This window comes from Lissotriton helveticus, chromosome 4_1, assembly GCF_964261635.1.
Source record: "Lissotriton helveticus chromosome 4_1, aLisHel1.1, whole genome shotgun sequence".
Classification (NCBI taxonomy): domain Eukaryota; kingdom Metazoa; phylum Chordata; class Amphibia; order Caudata; family Salamandridae; genus Lissotriton; species Lissotriton helveticus.
The window spans coordinates 1104162480-1104186459 of NC_136063.1; the positions used below are offsets into that span (position 1 = coordinate 1104162480).

Here is a 23980-nt window from a genome sequence, read left to right on the forward strand (position 1 = left end):
CAAGGAGGTGTTTTTTTCCCAAATAAGAAGGGTACTCAACAGGCCTTTTTTTTTTATATAAAGCGCAACCTTTACCTGAGCACCAGTTGTTTTACAGACACATTCGTTTTGTTAGGCACAGGCAGCTAGATTCATCAAGCCGAAAACGACTCGCAAAGGGACAGATTCTGAGAATCTGGCCCTTTGCGAGTGCAATTTTTGCATTTGGGATTCATCATCCCATATGCAAAAATCGCTAATTGCGAAATCGCATATTTGCGAGGAATTGCATTTAAGGAATCTCTATTTGAGATTCCTTAAATGCAATTCATCAACCATTTTCAATTTGCGAATTCGCAATTTCTGGCCGCTATTAACCACGAAGTCAGACTTCGTGGTAAATAACGAAAACTCAGAAAAATGCACTTTAGTGCATTTTTCTGAGTGGTATGTTATACACACACGTCCTTTGGACATGTGTGAGCGCAACATCTGGCTACATTTGCTTTTCAGGGGTGCTACAGGGTGTCCTTTGGACACCCCTGGCAGCCTTGAAATCGCATCCTTATTTGCGATTAGCAATTTGCTAATCGCAAATAAGGAAGATGTAGGAATCGCAATATTTTTTGCAATTCCTACATGAATCCCGTTTTGCAAGTCCTTAATAGCGATTCCTTATTAATCGCTATTAAGGACTCGCAAAACTGGATAATGATGAATCTAGCTGAGGGAGATTAAGTGATTTGCGAATAATCACAGGATGTTGTACGTCCCTGCCGAGACTCGAACCCGTTTCCCCAGCTGGATGGTGATAACACCCTGTTCCATGACCCCCCAGACTCCACACCCCCACCGCCACCCCCGCCCTCCTGGAATTCGAAATCTTAGCAATAGAATTGGGAGGACTGTATTGTATGGGCATTCATGTAGTACTTTTCATTCCTATTGGTAGGCCTCAAGGGCTTTCTTGATTGTTCAATAAATGGCTCCTCCATAGGTATAATGTATGCAGTGCTTCGTAGGCCTAAAGAAGCCTCCAAGCCCTCTGATAGATTAGATGCCTTGAAACGAGGCTTATAAACAAGGCGTTATATAATTGCACTGGTAATATAACTGATTAGAGGCTTCACATGATATATATATATATGTGCTTCGTCCTCCGAGACAAATAACGCTGCCAGAAGCTGGCTGTACATATGTGTAAAGTTGCTTGGCATCACATGGGGTGAGGCAGCAGGGGCTTCTGAAACATGTGGCATGGGGTTTGAATGCAAAGCATGAGAGCCAAACCCTCATCTGACGTCACTGCTGAGACCATGGCTGAATATCTGCAAATGCCCGTCTCAGATTCTCCACAGCGCTAGGAAGTCTAATCTATACCACTAGATACTTGTAAATAAAACACACGCAGGTACCAGCTACCACCAGGGGCAACAAGGACTGGGCTTCAACAAGCATGCCTTGAAACGTGCAACTGAAGTGGCATGTAGAGGAAATAACAATATAAAGGGGTGGCTCCTACGGTTGGGGCACTGTCAGGGGCCTGTCCGTTTCTGAACACAAACAGATGTGGCAGAGACGAGGTGCCAGCCAGCACGACCGCTCTTAGCACTTAACAGGGTCTCTGCACTGTAATGAGCACTTCACGCAAGGACAACACGCAAGGCAGCAGCAACTCGCGGCTTTGCGTTACTCTGCGCCGAGAATGCGTCAAATGGGTGGAGAGTGGCTGTTTCCATCCATCCACACATGCTTTTTTACGCATTCACAGATTTACGGAGTAATAAACCTGGGCCTGCGTCAACAGTGTACGCTTTCTCCTTTCAGGCATGGCAGCGCGGCAAAATGTGCAGCTGCCTTGCGTTGAAGGTTTGATGAATCTGGCCAGGGTCCATTAGAACAGTCCTCTTAGTGCTTTTCAAAATTAAATGTACCAAATTGAAGAGGAAACTCAAACGTTTTCAACCCACATGCACATACCCGCTCCGCTATTAGACACTGGAAACAGCTTCTTTCTTTAACAATAGTAAGGATCTAACCACTCAGTTTGTGTTCCCTTCCTCCAACTCTCCTGTAAGGGAGAGAGGAACGGTCATCAATAGCAGACAGCAGATGCATAAATGCAACACTGTCCACTCGCTTCGCGCTCAGAAGGAAACACTATGACTCTTCATCGTGGTTAGCGAAGACCAGACACTTTCGAACACATTTCCTCAGTTAAGAACTATAGAAATGATCCCTGAAAGTATAGTCTTAACGCAACGCACTGCAGCTCAAACGGGCAGAAAAAGTAAAAACCCTTCTTACATACAGTAAGAAAAGGTTCGACATCATGAACTCCAACAAAAACACACGGCTGTATAACACCACAAAATAACAATTTAAAGATGCACAGGCAGACGCTTTCTTCGCAATAAAGCATTGTAAGTAGATTCTGGGTGACTCGCTGCTTTTAAAATCTGCATAATCGAAATCAGCAACGAATCACATTTAGCCTGCCTTTTCCGGACACACACGGATTCCCTGCTCGCTGCTCCCGAAACAGACAGAGGACTACAGTGTAAAAGTTAAAGTTCGAAACAGGTAAACAGAACGTAGCCATAGTTTTGTTTCGTGCTTTGGCTCACAGCAACAATCACATTTTTACTCATTGAAAAATTAAGAGAACCAGTAGTTAAACTCGCAGCAAAGACAATCTAGGTTATTTCACAGTTTTCTGCCCTGCAATAAATGAGCACTATTACCGTTTCAAGATGGCGAAGAGTGTGTTTTTACTACAGATCAGACTGAATCACCAGAGCACTTTGTCATAGCAAAGCCGCACCCGAGCTCTGATTTCACATCATACTGTGCCAAAAAAACTGGGAATTTGGGAATATCTGCTGTCAATAGGCTTCCTGTCCCAAAGTGCAGACCAAAAGTTACAACATTTAACTGGTACTCCCTGTCCATCTGTTCTATGAGCATCGCTCAAAATGGATGTGCCTTCTCTACTGTGAGAATGCTATTTTCAAAGTGCTACCACTGCTTAGCAATCCTTTAAAAGTCCTGGATAAGTAAATTGCTTGATGAATGGTAGACTGGAATATAGTATAAATGTGAAGAAATGGGCCCTGCTGAAGGCAAAGGTAGAGGTTTCATGGGAGAGTTGGTCATACTGGTGTACTGTATGGCCAACCATTAATAAAGTACACCAATTGCCACTATGTGGTAGTCCAACTGTTCAATAGTTGTAAGGATGCTACCCGAGCTCAGCCTTAACTGGAACTATATTCCCACACAATATGTGAGCAAGTTGAGCTTTAGGAATGGTTCTAAATATACAAGAACGTATCTGTACATTAGACAGCATTATGTGTGCAACTCTTGTTGTAATACAGGTACTTACAGACAATGAAAGGATTGGCCACTGGAAAACTGTCACGTCCTAAAAGCCATGCTGCATTTTGCCCAACCATCACTTTCAGTGTGCAAACTCTGACGAGCAAATATATGACCGTAAAGCAAGGTGCTTGCCACTTTCACCATTGTTTGGGGGTCATTATTGGCACGCATATTATGATAGACTGTAGAGAAATGTTCCTTTCTTTGTTCAGTGATGTGGTCTGTGCATGCGACTCTGTTCGTCCAATAATCGACTGTCTGTCCGAACACCTTATGCATCGCATGTCTGTGAAACCTCACGTTCTTCTTTGGTTTGCTACTTGACTTTGGTTGTGCCAAGGGGTGCTTGAGAATACGTCATAGCTATGGCCTAGGCCTAGATGAAAGCATGGGACTCTTGGAAAAATATCAAAGCTAGTGATGGCAACCTTGTTCCTGGTTACTCTGGTATTTTCCACTCCGGTCTGGAAGAAGATAGGAATTCCTGCCCACGCAGCACTTGCACCCAGTATACATACACCTACCACTTTTGACCACAGTTGCACTATTAGCCTGAATTTCCACTATGAGATTGACCTACAAATAAAATTATTCTAGGATTATGTGGCTCACCAAGTAACTGGCCCATACTTCCATCCCTTTTAGTGTCTCAGTAGATGGTGTGAGCTGTCAACAAAAAGAGAGAAGACCCCACGCGTTCCAGGGAACAGGGTACTAAGGACAATGAAATGTCAAAGGGTTATCCCTGGAAGAGTTGGTTAAAAGGGATGCTATCTCACTCACTCACAAAATATACTATATTTACTGTTCAAATCACTGGTCACAAACTAATTCCTAACGTTCAGTCTTTTTATTAGAAAACATATTGGTTAAAATTTCAGTATAGTCAATTGGAATCTACTGAAAACATGTAAAAATAAAAACATCTCATATTGTACAATAAATTAAAAAGAAACTTAAAACATTTTCACTTTTATACAACATATCAAGGATGAAGAAAAAACAATTTCTAAAGAAGATGATGTCAATTTATAAAAGTCACAATATATTGATTGTTACTTCTCTAATACACAGAAAGTAAACCTGTTAAATGAATCAGATGACCCCAAACGAATTTGATTTGTCCTGATGAAGGTGTGACCATATCTACGGGCCTATACACCGAAACGCGTCAACGCTTTTTACAATAGAATTCAAGCCAAGGAGATTCCTGATATTTTGCATATTGTAATACTGGAAATCCGAATGAATTTATGTAAAGGCTTTTGAATCTGACAATCTGTAGCAACAAGAGGTGTTTCATTTTAGGGTTTTTTTTCTCATTTTTTGCTTTAAAATATTTTCCTTATGATGGGTGGTAGGATCATGTTGATAATTTAGAAATTGTTTTTTCTTCATCCTTGATATGTTGTATAAATGTGAAAATGTTTTAAGTTTCTTTTTAATTTATTGTACAATATGAGATGTTTTTATTTTTACATGTTTTCAGTAGATTCCAATTGAATAGACTGTGAACGTTATGAATTAGTTTGTGACCAGTGATTTGAACAGTAAATATCGTATATTTTGTGAGTGAGTGAGATAGCATCCCTTTTAACCAACTCTTCCAGGGATAGCCCTTTGACTTTTCATTGATGGTGTGAGCTGACCAACACCAAAACACTGCACAAAGCACCCTCATGTTATCTTATGCTACCTAAGGTTCAGGAAGCAACTGAAAACCCACCTCTTTCCCTAAACTCTCCTTCCCTGCCACTGCTGACACGCCAGTCGTATTGATCCTAGCGCTGGGATACCTACGGGTGACTACGCGCTCTATAAAATTAAAATAATAATAATCTTCCATGGCAGTACATCTGAACCGCTGTGGCCAAAGAAGCAATAAGTATGGCCCCCGTTCCACAGGGATCCAGTAGGCCAACTCTAGTTTTATATAAACTGCCCCCCAATAGAAAGAGACCCAAATAAAATGATCTCATCACAGCGAGATATAAAACAGCACAACTCGAAAACACACAACTCTCTCTTAAAGTGACGCTTGGGTCTTAAAGCTTCATCTCATTGCCACTAATAGGCGTGCAGACATCGAGCATCAACATGATATTCGGCATACATCAAAATAAATCATGGGGGAAAAATAGGATTTCCAAAAATTTTTTAATGGTAGTAGATTAACAACCACCTTGGGGAAGTGGAAAGTTCAGTTAGGCCTCCATTACGAGTTGCCTCTTAATTCTAGAAGGGGCCAGATTATCTACTTGAAATGTGAAAAGATGAAAGGTGAAACAGATCTCGCAGGCTAAGAAACTACAAGTTATGTGCAATGATAATAAATTAAGGACAAGGTCCATACGGTCATGAAATATCAACATTGAAAGGAACAATGTGTCCTCTGCAACCAAACAGATATTGCTATGACATCAAAAAGAATCCTTTGTGGTTCAACAGGAATTGTAGCTAATTATCAGCTTGAAGTATTTTGGAATTGCACATGCTCCGTCAAAGAAATCAATTTCCGAAAACACAAACTGTGTCTCAAAGTCTAGCTTTCATTTTTTGTAAATACTAATTTGTTCCCAAATATCACCTTATTTTCCGCAATAATTGTGCTCAAATAGCTTTATTTGATTTTGAGTAAATAAATGTATGCACCACTGCGGTTTTATTGCCAGGAGCCCTTGTTACTACCACCTCATGGTCATGAATTAAGATCATACCCCAGATATTTTAATCATGTTCTGCTTGGTTCTCAAAATAAAACATAAGTATACCTTTTTCATACTTACCCAATTGGTCTGTATGGAGTGTTTGAGAGTGTGTAATCAGTTCTTGATCGAGTGAAGACAATAAATGCTAAACACACCCTGTGGCTAAGCCTAACTGCTTGCCCGCACTATCACAAAGAGAGCTGTCAGGGTTTGTCTAATTTAGCCTCTGCTATACGTCTGGGGACTCCCTGGACTCTATGCACAATATACCTTACTTTGGTATAGTAAATACAGATCCACCTTCTTTCACAGATGTATTAACCTCTTTCTGTTAATGTATGGTATCGTTTGTACAGATTTTTTAAATCATTCTTGAAATTATAAAACTGTATCTTTAATGTAATTGTTCATATGTATAGCATTCTGTGGAAGCTGGATAACTTTTAACACATAAATAGCCTCCTTACCATGACTCCCATTATCTAGCACCACATTCTCCTCAATAATATCAACCTCCCAGCCCCCGAGCCACTCCCCATCAGGTACGGAAATAGACATTTACCTCTTTCGGGTTGGATGCTTCGTTTAGGTTCCTCTTCTGCTAAATGGCCCTGTGTCAGAAAGCAGGGTTGGTTATAGGATAGAGCAAAATGGTAATGAACCCAAGCAAGTCTGGTGCCAGGGTGAGCTAGGGAGGGGAGGGCCAGCATGTGAGTGAGATGTGGAGAAGAGGCTAGCTCATGGGCTGCCCTGGATTGATAAGAGGGATCTCGGGAAATCTAAACACTTGAGCAGGAAATCTGAAGGCTGCATAAACAGACCCCTCGGTGGTGCACGGAGTTCAGTGTGCAGAAGGCTCTCCGCTCTCAGAGCCGCTCTCCTGCTGACCGAGGGGTGAAGGGGGAGCCAAGCCGGAGCAGGCATTTCTTCTGGCAAATCTACTGCATCTGGGGCTTATCTCTGCTGGGTCCGGCTGCAACTTCTACAACCCGATTGTCCCGTATTCGGATGGGCAGAGGCCCCCTGGGACATTTTATGTTAGTCTTCTGTAGAATGTCGCCCGCTTCATGGGCTGCCAAACGCATGTATGTCTAACATGCATGGGCGTTTTCATCATTACTACTTTTGTATTACCATGGCGGCCATGTGCTTAACATATATGTGCACGAGCGCCACGCTTTGTTTAAGCACAGCGCCCATGCATCCAATTTGCTCGAGCACTCTGGAAATGCTGCCTATATCTCGAGCGGACCAGAATGGGGCCCGTATTTCAATCAGTACAATTGGTCAATGAGATATCCAATGACAGCATTCCTTATCATTTAAAATTATTTCGAGGCACCCGCGGAAGTGTTACACTCACGTATAGTAGTACAACCCGATGCCCGAAATGTTACACTCACATATAGTACAAACCATTAATTATGCTACAGCACGGTTGAAGCACAATTTCCTTTCACTGCATAATGCACATCACCATACACAAGGGGGTAGCGTAGCCAAGGAAATAACATACCCCCTACTTTAAAGCACATCACAAATGGGTTTGAACGAGTGTGTAAGTGAGCCTGAACGGCCTGTTGAAGGTTCGGGGGAAGGGAGGTTTCTCTCCCCCATTCATTTTTTTTAATTCAAATTTGGTTTAGTGGGTTCAGATTACAAAATACATTTCAAACAATATGGCCAAAAGCTTCACTTGGGAGGGATCTGAGAAAACAATCTAAAAAAATACCAAGATCGGCCTTTCCTGTGGGGTTTTTACACTCAAGAACAAGCATTTGCAATGCAATAGGTCTCACACTTACGCAGTTTTGAGCTATTGGGATTTTAAATCACAATGCCTTTTATTTATGTTTGTTTTTAAAGCGTAAATAAAAGGCATTGTCATTTACAATGCTGATAGCTTAAACTCGCATAAATGCGAGACCTATTGCATTGCCAATGCTTGTTGTACTTTGTAGGGAACAGTATATTTCTGAGATTTTGTTTGTTAAATGGCTGCAACGTGTGACCGTAGGTTCTGTGCAATTGCTCTCCTCCCTGATGTCAGGGGAAATCTGGTGCTTTGATTATAACTTCAGTGTTGACCTTCTAATTCAATCAAGAGCTAGCAGGTTACCAAGGAGGTGTTTTTTTCCCAAATAAGAAGGGTACTCAACAGGCCTTTTTTTTTTATATAAAGCGCAACCTTTACCTGAGCACCAATTGTTTTACAGACACATTCGTTTTGTTAGGCACAGGCAGCTAGATTCATCAAGCCGAAAACGACTCGCAAAGGGCCAGATTCTGAGAATCTGGCCCTTTGCGAGTGCAATTTTTGCATTTGGGATTCATCATCCCATATGCAAAAATCGCTAATTGCGAAATCGCATATTTGCGAGGAATTGCATTTAAGGAATCTCTATTTGAGATTCCTTAAATGCAATTCATCAACCATTTTCAATTTGCGAATTCGCAATTTCTGGCCGCTATTAACCACGAAGTCAGACTTCGTGGTAAATAACGAAAACTCAGAAAAATGCACTTTAGTGCATTTTTCTGAGTGGTATGTTATACACACACATGTCCTTTGGACATGTGTGAGCGCAACATCTGGCTACATTTGCTTTTCAGGGGTGCTACAGGGTGTCCTTTGGACACCCCTGGCAGCCTTGAAATCGCATCCTTATTTGCGATTAGCAATTTGCTAATCGCAAATAAGGAAGATGTAGGAATCGCAATATTTTTTGCAATTCCTACATGAATCCCGTTTTGCAAGTCCTTAATAGCGATTCCTTATTAATCGCTATTAAGGACTCGCAAAACTGGATAATGATGAATCTAGCTGAGGGAGATTAAGTGATTTGCGAATAATCACAGGATGTTGTACGTCCCTGCCGAGACTCGAACCCGTTTCCCCAGCTGGATGGTGATAACACCCTGTTCCATGACCCCCCAGACTCCACACCCCCACCGCCACCCCTGCCCTCCTGGAATTCGAAATCTTAGCAATAGAATTGGGAGGACTGTATTGTATGGGCATTCATGTAGTACTTTTCATTCCTATTGGTAGGCCTCAAGGGCTTTCTTGATTGTTCAATAAATGGCTCCTCCATAGGTATAATGTATGCAGTGCTTCGTAGGCCTAAAGAAGCCTCCAAGCCCTCTGATAGATTAGATGCCTTGAAACGAGGCTTATAAACAAGGCGTTATATAATTGCACTGGTAATATAACTGATTAGAGGCTTCACATGATATATATATATGTGCTTCGTCCTCCGAGACAAATAACGCTGCCAGAAGCTGGCTGTACATATGTGTAAAGTTGCTTGGCATCACATGGGGTGAGGCAGCAGGGGCTTCTGAAACATGTGGCATGGGGTTTGAATGCAAAGCATGAGAGCCAAACCCTCATCTGACGTCACTGCTGAGACCATGGCTGAATATCTGCAAATGCCCGTCTCAGATTCTCCACAGCGCTAGGAAGTCTAATCTATACCACTAGATACTTGTAAATAAAACACACGCAGGTACCAGCTACCACCAGGGGCAACAAGGACTGGGCTTCAACAAGCATGCCTTGAAACGTGCAACTGAAGTGGCATGTAGAGGAAATAACAATATAAAGGGGTGGCTCCTACGGTTGGGGCACTGTCAGGGGCCTGTCCGTTTCTGAACACAAACAGATGTGGCAGAGACGAGGTGCCAGCCAGCACGACCGCTCTTAGCACTTAACAGGGTCTCTGCACTGTAATGAGCACTTCACGCAAGGACAACACGCAAGGCAGCAGCAACTCGCGGCTTTGCGTTACTCTGCGCCGAGAATGCGTCAAATGGGTGGAGAGTGGCTGTTTCCATCCATCCACACATGCTTTTTTACGCATTCACAGATTTACGGAGTAATAAACCTGGGACTGCGTCAACAGTGTACGCTTTCTCCTTTCAGGCATGGCAGCGCGGCAAAATGTGCAGCTGCCTTGCGTTGAAGGTTTGATGAATCTGGCCAGGGTCCATTAGAACAGTCCTCTTAGTGCTTTTCAAAATCAAATGTACCAAATTGAAGAGGAAACTCAAACGTTTTCAACCCACATGCACATACCCGCTCCGCTATTAGACACTGGAAACAGCTTCTTTCTTTAACAATAGTAAGGATCTAACCACTCAGTTTGAGTTCCCTTCCTCCAACTCTCCTGTAAGGGAGAGAGGAACGGTCATCAATAGCAGACAGCAGATGCATAAATGCAACACTGTCCACTCGCTTCGCGCTCAGAAGGGAACACTACGACTCTTCATCGTGGTTAGCGAAAACCAGACACTTTCGAACACATTTCCTCAGTTAAGAACCTCAGTTAAGAACTATAGAATTGATCCCTGAAAGTATAATGTTAACTCATCCGACTGCAGCTCAAACGGGCAGAAAAAGTAAAAACCCTTCTGACGTACAGTGAGATAAGGTTCGACAACATCAACTCAAACAAAAACACACGGCTGTATAACACCACAAAATTACAATTTAAAGATGCACAGGCAGACGCTTTCTTCCCAATAAAGCATTGTAAGTAGATTCTGGGTGACTCGCTCTTTAAAAATCTGCATAATCGAAATCAGCAACGAATCACCTTTAGCCTGCCTTTTCCGGGGACACACGGAGTCCCTGCTCGCTGCTCCCGAAACAGGACAGAGGACTACAGTGTAAAAGTTAAAGTTCGAAACAGGTAAACAGAACGTAGCCATAGTTTTGTTTCGTGCTTTGGCTCACAGCAACAATCACATTTTTACTTATTGAAAAATTAAGAGAACCAGTTGGTAAACTCGCAGCAAAGACAATATAGGTTACTTTCACAGTTTTCTGCCCTGCACTAAATGAACAATATTACCGTTTCAAGATGGCGAAGAGTGTGTCTTTACTACAGATCAGACTGAATCACAGCAGCACTTTGTGAAGCAAAGCCGCACCCGAGCTCTGATTTCACATCATACTGTGCCAAAACTGTAGGAGGTCTAGGAACTATTCTTGTTCACAGCCTTGATTTTGGTGCTCGAGCCAAGACGGATTTTCTGGAAGTTTCATCCTAAAATATCTTTTCGAGATGTTCCACTTCCTTAAGGCGATTTAATGTTCAGAGGCAAAGTGCTATTTGCACTCATTTTAACTACTGGGAACGACCTAAGCTTAGCAGGAGAGGTTCTGTAGAGGGAGATGTAAAACGCTACAAAGAAACTGGTAAAGGATATGTGACATTGTGTAGATTTAATGAAGAGGATGTGAACTGCACTTTGAAACAACATAAAATATGCGGAGACACCAGAGAAGGTGGTTGTGAAATTCTACAGGCACTGATGAGTGAGACAAGACATACTACTTAGAGTAACATGGCGTCTGCTACCGAGAACTGCTACTAACATCCCGAGGAGAATGACACAAGATTTAATGCAAAGATACTGCAGAGATGCAGTCCTGATGCAGAGATGCAGTATGCTGATGAAGTGCTTCTGAGTTCTTATGTTGTGTTTTCATATGATTACGGTCGAAGTACTGAATAAATACTTTAAATATTGCTTCTAAGTTAAGCTTGGCTGCTTTTATGTGAAGCTACCAGAGGGTGAAACAGAAGTTTTTTTAGTGACTTTAATGTTTCATTCTGACAAGGATTATGATTAGTATTTGAGCTGGGTTCTCAACGCATAAACTAATATTCTAATTACTTACAGTGGTGTTACCCATGCTTGCTAGTAATGTTAGGTGTTAGCTTTTAAAAGTGTGGAGGCAACTTGCTACAAGAGCACAAGGCTACCATTTGCCCTTGTTTCCCATGTGCTTTTTTTTTTTAATTCAGCATTGTACTCAGCCCATCACTAGAGGGTGACTTGTTAGAACTCAAGATACCGCTATTGGTTGGTTAATTAATGGCCAATCCCATTCTTGTAAGGACCTTAAAGAGTATATCTGGTTAAAATGGCCCATTCAATTTGTAGCGCCTAAGCGGACTCAGGGCATATACTGTGGCTGGTTGCAGATGCTGGATAGAGTCCGCAGAACATTTACCATGGCTGGTTATATAATGTCCACTACTACGGGTTACTCCATTACACAGTTGGGTAGACTACTCAGTTACATACCATGTCTAATCACAAAATGGTTGATTTTGTTGCAGTGTACAGTGACCCATAACTGCACGTACTATAGATGGCTGTATAATGCCCATTGCGATGGATGCTCCCTGCCACACCTAGTGGACTTCTTTAGAACCAACAATGGTAAATCGTATAAAGGCTGCTTCTTTGTCGAAGCAATGGTGGATTCTTCAGAGCATGGTGGAATCTTCAGAGCATATGCTATGGCTGGCTACATTATACAAACACTACACAAATGTAACAAATGCAATGTAACACAATAAATACCCATACCCAAACACAACCACAGACCCATTTCAAGTCGAGTCTGCTCTTAATGTCAAAAGCTAATAAAATATTTTCTTAGGTTGATCTGCAAAAAGCATCATTGCCCACAGATCTGTCATTCTGGGTTCCTCTATCTCAGGATACCCACACCTTTACCATCAAATATCACAGACCACTGCAGTGCTCCTGACACGTGGGAAGCAAATAGAGTCCTGTAACAAGGTTTTTATTGAACACATGTTGAAAGACTAATTTACCAGACATGGCTTTGGTGTGAAAATCAACACAAGGGTGTTGGTAAACAGTGACATTCGCCCTCAACACAGTCTTACGAAACTCCTTCAGAAGAATATTTGCTTTCGATACAGCATAGGCCCCTAGGCTCTCAGTCAAAATCTCTACAAGTACCATAGCAACAAGGAATGGTGCACATAATATATCAACAAATGCTTCACATTAAATGATTTTGCTGTCTGTGGATGAACATGCAAAACATTTCTCAGATTCACTTTATGGAATGCTATTTGCACGTACAGAAGTGAATACTATTCGCATGTACAGAAGTGACACATATGAAATGGCACTGTAAAGTGAAAAATTAGTTGGAATGGAAAATAAATGCTATAAAAAATTTGGTCATCTTAGGGAAGACTGTTTTTCTAAAAAAAAAACATAGATGAGAAGGATTAATCCGGTAGTAGTAGTATTTGAGTTTGTATGGTGCTTCATACCCCACTGCATTGTACCAAAGAACATGACAGCCACCATGCTACACTGTTGGGGTAGTGTTTGTTTGGAAGGGTATTGTTCTTGCTGTGTGCCTTTGTGGGAAGAATACTGGCGTTCAGTGAGTGAGCAGACTGGCGCTTTTATCGTGTTTTGAGTGGCAGTGCTTAATGGTGCTGGAGGTAAGATGAGTGAGAGATACGACATGCTTAGATAAGGTTTACTGGATACTATAAGTAACTCACCAGGTCCCAGTTTATGGTGGGTACCTATACATTTCAATCAACCTCTTATTCTGAATTACAGTAATTAGGGCATTCACTGTGCAAGGCTTGGAACTCTATGGGCTAAGTGGGGAGAGGACAGAGATCCTCCTTGGTGGTCTGCATTACAGTCATCAGTGATGTAGGTTGTTTTGAAGAAATTTGTAGAGCTTTAGAGCTGTAGACCTGGATATCAGAATCACAACTAGCTAACTGTTGCCCTGGGAAAAAAAGTAGCTGGAACGATCAGTAACCCAGAAAGCAGGCATTAACAGAGCAATGGAAGAGAAATTATGGTCCATAAGGATAAGGACCACAACTAGCCAGCCCGGCGATTCAGAAGTCTGCATAGCAGAGGACACTGGCAATTAGTACTTTAACTAGTAGCATCTATGCACTGGAATCTGAAACTCAAAGTAAGAAAGCATTGCTGCACCAGCCGTATGCAATAAAACTTGAAAGTGGGATTCATGATCCTTGCACGTCAAAGTTAATTTTTAAAATATTACAAAACCGACCCTGCAAGGAAATGCCTCATTTTTCAAGATCACCTCTACGTTTTTGGACTGATGCTGCTGGAAGGTGCAGTGAGGACTGCTAAACTGGCCTCAGTGCCAGTTCTCTGAACTTTAAAAGGTAAAATATCTGACTGGTAGACCCAAAATAGGCATACTTGAACTTACTTATAAGTCCCTTTTATACGGTACCAGTGGTACCCAGGGCCTGCAAGTTAAAGTGTCACTTGTGGACTGCATCACGGTTTGTGCCAACACAAGTGTGACAAAGCAAAGGGTGACTCCTAGCCGCCACTGCTAGCTGGCAGAGTAGTTTTAAACTTCTAGCTCGACTTTGCCACTTATAGTAATGCCACTTATAGTAATGACAAAGCCCAAACCTTCTTTTTTAATATTTATAAGTCACCCCTAAGACAGGCCTTCTAAGCCCTAGGCTGGGTGCATTATATTAAAAAGTTAAACATGTAGTTTTTAATTTTAAATGCCCGACAGCAAAAAAACCTGCATTGTTGTTTTTAATTTGGAAAGGCTCGTAGCCCCATTGGCAAGTACACAGTTACACAATGACAACTCTGCAGTGCTAACTCCTGAAAAGGACACTAAATATAATACTTCAAGACTTCAAAGGAGTCCTTGGATTAAATTTGACTTAAAGGGCAAGTCGAATATATATTGTCATTTTTGTACAATTGACAACTTTAGTAAATAATCACTTTGTTGCCTTAAGTTTTCCAGTGACCGTTTACGGTTGCAGGCCACCAGACAGCCTTCTGCCCTCCTGGGGTGAGGTGTGAATTACTTTCAGGAAGGAAAACAAAGGACCTGCGATGGAAGAGGTGTGATCTCTCGATGACACGAAGGTCAAACAGGGCGTGTGACCAAAAGGCCAACTTCAATAGGGAAGCCGCCTTTGAAGGGCAAATGGTGGACCCACACGAAAGGGGCTGCTCTATTATTGTTGAGGAGGAAGCCATTGTTAAACCGTTTTTTTCTATGGGTATGTAATCCCGAGGTAGTCATACCTCTGGGGTGGGCTAGGGAACTGCACACACTAAGAGATGGGTCCTACAACCTTGAAAGCGGGAAGAATGATGCATTCTGGGCTGGCTAGATGCCATATTTGACAGGGTTTTGAGATGCAGAGTTGAGTCACAACCAGCATGGTGCACGAGTTGAATATTCCTTCTCATTTTTGAGTGGAAAAAAATACCCGTGAGGGAAAGCACGCCTGTATTTGAGCAAAAGGATAGTCCATTGCATCCAGAGTTTTGAATTGGTGAAGATGCGCAAAAATAAAGAGTCTTCAAGGAACTCAGTCCTGCCCATACTCTGCAGTAAAGAAATTTATACTGGCAAAGTTAAGGGAGCCTCGTAGGCTGTAACATAAACGAGTCCAGTGGCAGAAAAGTCAAAAACTCTTGGAGCAAACGAGCTGGAGCGGCTGCTCCAACTCTAGAAAACAGAATATCTGGTCCATTTATATGAAGCCCTGATGATAGTCCCAGTACTATTCGCCTGAGTCTTGAAACATGTTGGCATTTTGGAAGGCATTTAGTTAATTCTGAATGCGGCGAGTGTTGAAGGAGACTATTGGATAAAGGATTGATACACTATTCAGATACGCTTGATGCTGGAGCTGAAATATGTGGTTCATAACATTGGATATGTTCATGTTTATTAATACATTTTGTAAATGATGTAAATGTTTCTAAAAATGTGTTTTGCATCAGATTAATGTATGAATTCATTTGCCGATTTTGTCATGTTGTAAGCCGTTGCTAATGATTTTTTCACAGTTTCTAAGTCCATTTTTGTCTTTAAGTGTATGTTATTGTGAATTGTATATACGTGTAAGTTCATGTGTGAATTTGAGAAGTCTATGTTTCTTCTTCAGTCCAAAATAAATTGTTTTGATTAACTTTTAAAGAAACAGGAATAGTCTAATAAAAATTCCATTCGGACAGATAAAAGAGTTGACTGTTCGTTACTCGATGAGTAGTAGGAGTGTACGGTAGTATGGAGCCAGGTTAATTGTTTTGTGTTCTGACATTTCACAGGAAGGCGTCACTAGGTGGGAGAGGATCTGGAAGCCTATAGGCTAGTAGTCACCACATGTCTGAGAGCACAAACTGGGCATGAAAGTGGCACCCACATCTCAGATCAACTCCGTACTGAAGAGAGGACTGAAGGACTGCCTGCTGTTCCTGAACCCAGCAAAGAGAGACTGCACCAAGACTGGCCCCTACTATGCTTCTCTAACAGCTTTCAATTTCTGAGTTACTCCTTATCTTTCATATTACCACACACCCAAAATGTCATAATACTAGCATACAAAACAGTGACTTTTTTTTCCCCAGAGTAAAACGGTAACTGTGGAAATGCTATTGCAGAATAGGTAATACCGGGCATGATAGGTCCCGTAAAGCGAGGACAGCACTCAATGAAAAACACGGAGTCTGATTCACAAAGGGCCTCCACACTTGTGGCGGAGGCCCCGCAGTAGTGGGGGAGTTTCCGCACTCAGGGTGCAATCTCCGCAGTAAAAATTGTCATTAGGGAGTTACTACCCAGAGTGCAGAGACTCCCCCACGACTGTAGGGCCTCCGCCACAAGTGCAGAGGCCCTTTGTGAAGAAGGTCCTTAGAAATCAACTTGCAAGACAATGGTGTTGCTCATGCTTTTCAAAAATAGCTTCCACTTGCTACTGTCAGTTTGGCTTGCTACCAGTGGTGGGGTAACGGTCTACATGAACTCAAAAACAGTCAAGGTTTTTTTGGACATGAACCCTTAAATTGCTTACAGAGAAATACATTGTTCCTTTGGGATGATCTTGCCAGTGGTCCCTGTAGATTTTAGTTTGCACTTTCTGCTTTTTAGGATTAGGGAAAGAGAGACAAGTCACAAAAATTGTATTATCCAGCCATCACATCAGGCTTGGACTGGGGATTTGAGAATATCTGCTTACAAGAGGCTTCCTATCCCAAAGTGCAGACCAGAAATTACAACATTTAACTGGTACTCCCTGCCCATCTGTTCTATGAGCATCGCTCAGGATGGATGTGCCTTCTCTACTGTGAGAATGCCATTTTCAAAGTGCTGCCACTGCTTAGCAATCCTTTAAAAGTCATGGATAAGTGGAATGCTTGATGAATGGTAGACTGGAATATATTATAAATGTGAAGAAATGGGCACTGCTGAAGTCAAAGGTAGAGGATTCATGGGAGAGTTGGTCATACTGGTGTACTGTATGGCCAACCATTAATAAAGTACACCAATTGCCACTATGTGGTAGTCCAACTGTTCAATAGTTGTAAGGATGCTACCCGAGCTCAGCCTTAACTGGAACTATAATCCCACAGAATTTGTGAGCAAGTTGAGCTTTAGGAATGGTTCTAAATATACAGGAATGTATCTGTACATTAGACAGCATTATGTGTGCAACTCTTGTTGTAATACAGGTACTTACAGACAATGAAAGGATTGTCCACTGGAAAACTGTCACGTCCTAAAAGCCATGCTGCATTTTGCCCAACCATCACTTTCAGTGTGCAAACTCTGACGAGCAAATATATGACCCTAAAGAAAGGTGCTTGCCACTTTCACCATTGTTTGGGGGTCATTATTGGCACGCATTTTATGATAGACTGTAGAGAAATGTTCATTTCTTTGTTCAGTGATGTGGTCTGTGCATGCGACTCTGTTCGTCCAATAATCGACTGTCTGCCCGAACTCCTTATGCATCGCCTGTCTGTGAAACCTCACGTTCTTCTTTGGTTTGCTACTTGACTTTGGTTGTGCCAAGGGGTGCTTGGGAATACGTCATAGCTATGGCCTAGGCCTAGATGAAAGCATGGGACTCTTGGAAAAATATCAAAGCTAGTGATGGCAACCTTGTTCCTGGTTGCTCTGGTCTTTTCCACTCCGGTCTGGAAGAAGATATGAATTCCTGCCCACGCAACACTTGCACCCAGTATACATACACCTACCACTTTTGACCACAGTTGCACTCTCAGCCTGAAGGTCCACTATGAGATGGACCTACAAATAAAATTATTCTAGGATTATGTGGCTCACCAAATAACTGGCCCATACTTCCGTCCCTTTTAGTGTCTCAGTAGATGGTGTGAGCTGACCAACACCCAAACACTGCACACAGCACCCTCATGTTATCTTCCATGGCAGTACATCTGAACCGCTGTGGCCAAAGAAGCTGTCAGTGTTTGTCTAATTTAGCCTCTGCTATACGTCTGGGGACTCCCTGGACTCTATGCACAATATACCTTACTTTGGTATAGTAAATACAGAACCACCTTCTTTCACAGATGTATTAACCTCTTTCTGTTAATGTATGGTTTTTTTTGTACAGATTTTTAAAATCATTCCTGAAATTATAAGACTGTATCTTTAATGTAATTGTTCAATCAATCAATCAGGCGAATTTATAAAGCGCGCTACTCACCCGCTAGGGTCTCAAGACGCTGGGAGGGGTGGGGGGGGTCCGCTACTGCTCGAAAAGTCAGTTCTTAAGTTGTTTACTGAAGGAGAGATGGTCCTGGGTCAGCCGTAGGTGGTCGGGGAGGGAGTTCCATGTCTTGGCCGCCAGGTAGGAGAAGGATCTTCCTCCGGCGGTGGCTCTGCGAGTATGTGGGACGGTGGCGAGGGCGAGGCTGGTCGAGCGGAGCTGGCGGGTGGGTGTGTAGAATGTGAGGCGGTTGTTGAGGTACTTGGGTCCCAAGTCGTGGAGAGCCTTGTGAGCGTGGGTGAGGAGTCTGAACGTGATCCTCTTGCTGACGGGGAGACAGTGCAGGTCGCTCAGATGAACAGAGATGTGGTCGTGGAGGGAGATGTCCAGGATGAGTTGTGCAGAAGCGTTCTGTATGCGCTGGAGTCTTTTCTGGAGTTTGGCTGTGGTTCCCGCGTAGAGGGTGTTCCCGTAGTCCAGTCGGCTGGTGACGAGGGCCTGGGTGATCGTCTTCCTGGTTTCGGTGGGGATCCACTGGAAGATCTTTCGGAGCATGCGCAGGATGTTGAAACAGGATGACGAGACGGCGTTGACTTGTTTGGTCATCGTGAGGGAGGAGTCCAGGATGAAGCCCAGGTTGCGTGCATGGTCCGTTGGCTTGGGTGCGGTGCCCAGGGCAGGGGGCCACCAAGAGTCGTCCCAGGCGGAGGGGGGATGATCCCAGGATGAGGACTTCCGTCTTGTCTGAGTTCAGTTTCAGGCGGCTGGTCTTCATCCACTCTGCGACGTCTTTCATTCCTTCCTGGAGGCTGGCTCTGGCGGTGTCGTTGGTGAGGGAGAGGATCAGCTGGGTGTCGTCAGCATAGGAGATGATGTTTAGGTTGTGTTGGCGTGCGATGGCTGCGAGGGGACTCATGTAGACGTTTAATAGGGTGGGGCTGAGCGAGGATCCTTGAGGTACGCCGCAGATGACTTCGGTGGCTGCGGATCGGAACGGGGGGAGGGAGGGGGACTCTCTGGGTTCTTCCGGCGAGGAACGAGATGATCCACTCCAGTGCCTTCCCTAGGATTCCGGGGTTGCTGAGGCGCTGTATTAGTGTGCGGTGGCATACTGTGTCGAATGCTGCTGAGAAATCCAGGAGGATGAGGGCAACTGTTTCCCCGTTGTCCAGCAGGGATCTGATGTCATCGGTGGCTGCGATGAGGGCGGTCTCGGTGCTGTGGTTAGCTCGGAAACCGGACTGTGAGGGGTCGAGGGATCCGTTCGTCTCGAGGAAGGTGGCGAGTTGTTTGTTGACAGTCTTCTCGATGACTTTGGCAGGGAAAGGGAGGAGCGAGATGGGGCGGAAGTTCTTGAGATCCGTGGGGTCCGCAGTGGGTTTCTTCAGGAGAGCGCTTAGCTCGGCGTGTTTCCAGCTTTCCGGGAAGGTAGCGGTGGCGAAGGAGGTGTTGATGATGTCCCGGAGTTGGGGTGCGATGATGGAGTCGGCCTTGTTGAAGACGTGGTGAGGGCAGGGGTCGGTTGGGGATCCGGAGTGGATGGTGTTCATCGTGTGGGTGGTGTCTCCGGTGCTGACCGGGGTCCAGTTGCAGAGGGTGGTGGTGGGGGGTGCCGGTTTGGTGGTTGGGTGCGTGGTCTGTGCGCCGAGGCTGTTGTGTATATCGGCGATCTTCCGGTGGAAGAACGAGGCGAGTGAGTCGCAGAGGTCTTGCGAGGGTGTGATGTCGATGTTTCCGGCGCAGGGGTTGGAGAGCTCTTTAACGATGCTGAAGAGTTCCTTGCTGTTGTGGGTGTTGTTGTCCAGACGTTCTTTGAAAGTAGTCCTTTTGGTGGTGCGGATCAGCTGGTGGTGTTTGCGGGTGGCGTTCTTAAGGACTGTCATGTTTTCTGTTTGGTCGTGGCACCAGGCTCTCGAGGTTGCGGCAGTTTTTCTTGGAGGTTTTGAGTTAGTTGGTGAACCACAAGGCTTTCTTGCTGCCGGGTCTGCTGGGAGGGTTCATCAGTGGAGCGAGGTCGTCGGCGCAGTTGGTGATCCACTGTGTGAGGTTGCGGGCTGCTTCGTTGGGGTCCTTTTTTTTTTTTTTGCAGAGTTTTATATAGCGCGAACTAGAACCGAACCGAATCAGTTATCAGAGCGCTTTACATAGCACCAGTTACGTTACATAAGGACTCACTTTCATTTTTTTTTTTTAGGCACGGGGAGATTAAGTGATTTGCCCAGAATCACAGGGGGTTTTTGGCGTCGTTACCGAGACTCGAACCGAGTTCCCCAGGTCCGAGGTCGAGCGCCTTAGCCGTTAGGCCAACCCCTCTCCCACGTTGTGTTGGCGGGAGGGTTCTGGCTGAGGGAGGTGGTGATCTTGCTCCAGCTTCTGCGGGGAACCTGTTGCGGGTGGTGGTGGGTCGTGGTTCTCCTGAAGTTGAAGTGGACGCAGCTGTGAAAAGTCCAGTGTAGTCCGGTGGAGTGGCTGAAGGAGATGGGCTTGCTGGAGGAGAAGACGGGGTCAAGCGTGTGGCCGGCGTAGTGGGTGGGGGTGTTCACTAGTTGCTTGAGACCGAGCGGGAAAAAGAAGACGGTCGCAAAAGGGCGGCGAGGGGGCACAGAATGCAATGTAGTGACACAATAACAGGGCACAGAGAAAAACAATGCAGTGACACAAATTACGGGGCACAGAAGCACAGAAAACAGTAGAAGTACAAAAAAACTGAAACTTAGAGAGGGTGGCGGCGAACTCGGGCAGCAACGGTGATCAGTTGGGCGCACTTACGAGGGGGGTTGAGGTGCGTGGAGCGACCTGCCCTGCGAGCAGGGTCAGAAGTCATATGTATAGCATTCTGTGGAAGCTGTATAACTTTTAACACACAAATAGCCTCTTTACCATGACTCCCATTATCTAACACCACAATCTCCTCAATAATGTCAACCTCCCAGCCCCCAAGATACTCCCATCAGGTACGGAAATAGACATTTACCTCTTTCGGGTTGGATGCTTCGTTTAGGTTCCTCTTCTGCTAAATGGCCCCATGTCAGAAAGCAGGGTTGGTTATAGGATAGAGCAAAATGGTAATGAGCCCAAGTAAGTCTGGTGCCAGGGTGAGCTAGGGAGGGGAGGGCCAGCATGTGAGTGAGATGGGGAGAAGAGGCTACATTGGCTGCCCTGGATTGATAAGAGGGATCTCGGGAAATCTAAACACTTGCGCAGGAAATCTGAAGGCTGCATAAACAGACCCCTCTGTGATGCACGGAGTTCAGCGTGCAGAAGGCTCTCCGCTCTCAGAGCCGCTCTCCTGCTGACAGAGGGGTGAAGGGGGAGTCAAGCCGGAGCAGGCATTTCTTCTGGCAAATCTACTGCATCTTGGGCTTATCTCTGCTGTGTACGGTTGCAACTTCTACAACCCGATTGTCCTGTATTCGGATGGGTAGAGGGCCCCCTGGGACATTTTATGCTAGTCTTCTGTAGAATGTCGCCCGCTTCATGGGCTGCCATACACATATATGTCTAATATGCATGGGCGTTTTCATCGTTATTACTTTTGTATTACCATGGCGGCCATGTGCTTAACATATATGTGCACAAGCGCCACGCTTTGTTTAAGCACAGCGCCCATGCATCCAATTGGCTCGAGCACTCTGGAAATGCTGCCTATATCTCGAGCGGACCAGAATGGGGCCCGTATTTCCATCAGTACAATTGGTCAACGAGATATCCAATGACACATTCCTTATAATTTAAAATTATTTTGAGGCACCCGCAGAAGTGTTACACTCACGTATAGTAGTACAACCCGATGCCCGAAATGTTACACTCACATATAGTACAAACCACCATCTAACAAAAGACAGAGTGAGAGTCAGATTTATTTAGAAAATCCTTCTAGTCTCTCCCAAATGGTGGAGGAGCGGGCACCAATTCATTCTATTTCTAATTTGAAACCCCGCACGGCCTCTATAGACATGGAAGTAACATGCCCCCTAGTCATTCCCGGTAACAGTGGCCTGCCACAGCGTACGGGCTCAAATAACAATCTATGTTTAAACCTTAGTATTAGTAGAGATCAGGGGCGCAACTAGGTCTAAATTTCGGGGGGGGCTAACATGGCAAATGAAGGGGCGGGGCTAATGTTAATCAATGGGGCGTGGCTAAAATGGCAGATAATCAGGATCGATTAATGCTCAGGTCAAGCGGAGAAAACGTGGTGAATTCTGCATTTGAAACTGGACAGCAATTAGAGCACACATTTTTGTTAATTTGATGCATTTATATGCTATTGTGTTATGAAAAAGGAACAGAGTGTACTGAATTAAAAGGCCAATTTAATATATTTTACTACAAAGCACTTTAGGAACACAATATAACCAATTTTCACAATGCCATTTCAAAGCGACGGCCCTTTTTCGCCAGTTCGTCAACAATTGCCTCTATAGGAGGACAATGTGCTCGTGAAATGTTTATCATTGCAAGTCCAGAGAGTCGTTCTTACCCCATTGTTGAACGAAGATAGGTTTTCATTCTGCCAAGACAACTGAAGCACCTTTCTGGGGATGCGGTTATCACTGGCAAAGTGGCAAATTATTTTAGCAGGCAGTATATGTTGGGATAGAAGTCAATGTGAGCATGAGTTAAGGTGTCATTTTAAAATATAACAACCCCCAATTACCCACCAGGACGCTTGGCAGACAGCGCGGTAAGCAGATATTAATATCCCCTGTTTGGGTGACCGGGACTCCCGCGCCAACCCCCGCAAAGGACACCAGGCAGAGAGGTTGCGGCGGTCAAACAAGGGGGACCCGAGGGGGCACCGAAGTGTACATTTGCCTCACCTCCCCAATAGACTTTTAATGGCTGCGCCTGTCACGGAAGCCGACTCGATCTTCATCACCCCACAGCATTCTTCAATTTCCTCGAGGCACAGCATTGGGGCTTTGTGGGAAGTATAGTTCCACTACACAGGACTACACAGTTTGATTGCATCACATCGTGGGGGCGGAGCATGGCAACTGTTAACAACAGCGTGACAGGCTGACAATTCTTTAAATAACTTTTTTTTTAAATTTATATAGCCTATGTCCATCTGCACACCTTGACAATTACAACGATGTATCGGGTGTGTGGATTGGCGCTGTGGTTCCCGAGTTTACCTGCCTCAAAGGTTCAAAGTTCTTCCTTTATAATAGTAGTATAGATATAGGTTTATATTTACCTGTAAATGGCTTATTTTTTTAGTAAAGTATATATATATATATATATATATATATATATATATATATATATATATATATATTACATCAAAAGAGTCGCCTGCTGAGGAGAGAGCCACACGACAGGTAAGTCTTCGCCATTAATTTTATTGCAGGGTTCAGCGGGGAATCTTGCCATGCATCGCACAATTATAGTCCACTAGAAGCGACTCTTTTGATGTCATTTGTTGCGGCTCAGCCTGGGCCGCGGAGAGAGCCCTGTTGCTGTTCTCGGCATCCTGCAGCGACGCCAACCGACGCCGCTGCAAATGGGGACAGGTGCCGAATGTTGGAGGATAGAACGTATGAGCGGGGACTCGAA

The 23980-nt window shown here is 44.2% G+C and overlaps 1 protein-coding gene, 1 non-coding gene and 1 pseudogene across 2 annotated transcripts in view; all 3 read right to left on the minus strand.

Moving 5' to 3' along the window:
• The window catches only part of ABITRAM (actin binding transcription modulator), a 567965-nt gene that overhangs the window by 229018 nt on the left and 314967 nt on the right, over positions 1-23980 (minus strand). The gene's annotated exons all lie outside the window — the stretch shown is intronic.
• Positions 2017-2234, minus strand: LOC144829851 (small nucleolar RNA U3). Its single transcript, XR_013610848.1, has one exon. It is a non-coding gene; the product is annotated as a small nucleolar RNA U3 (small nucleolar RNA).
• LOC144829855 (small nucleolar RNA U3) lies at positions 10207-10437 on the minus strand (annotated as a pseudogene).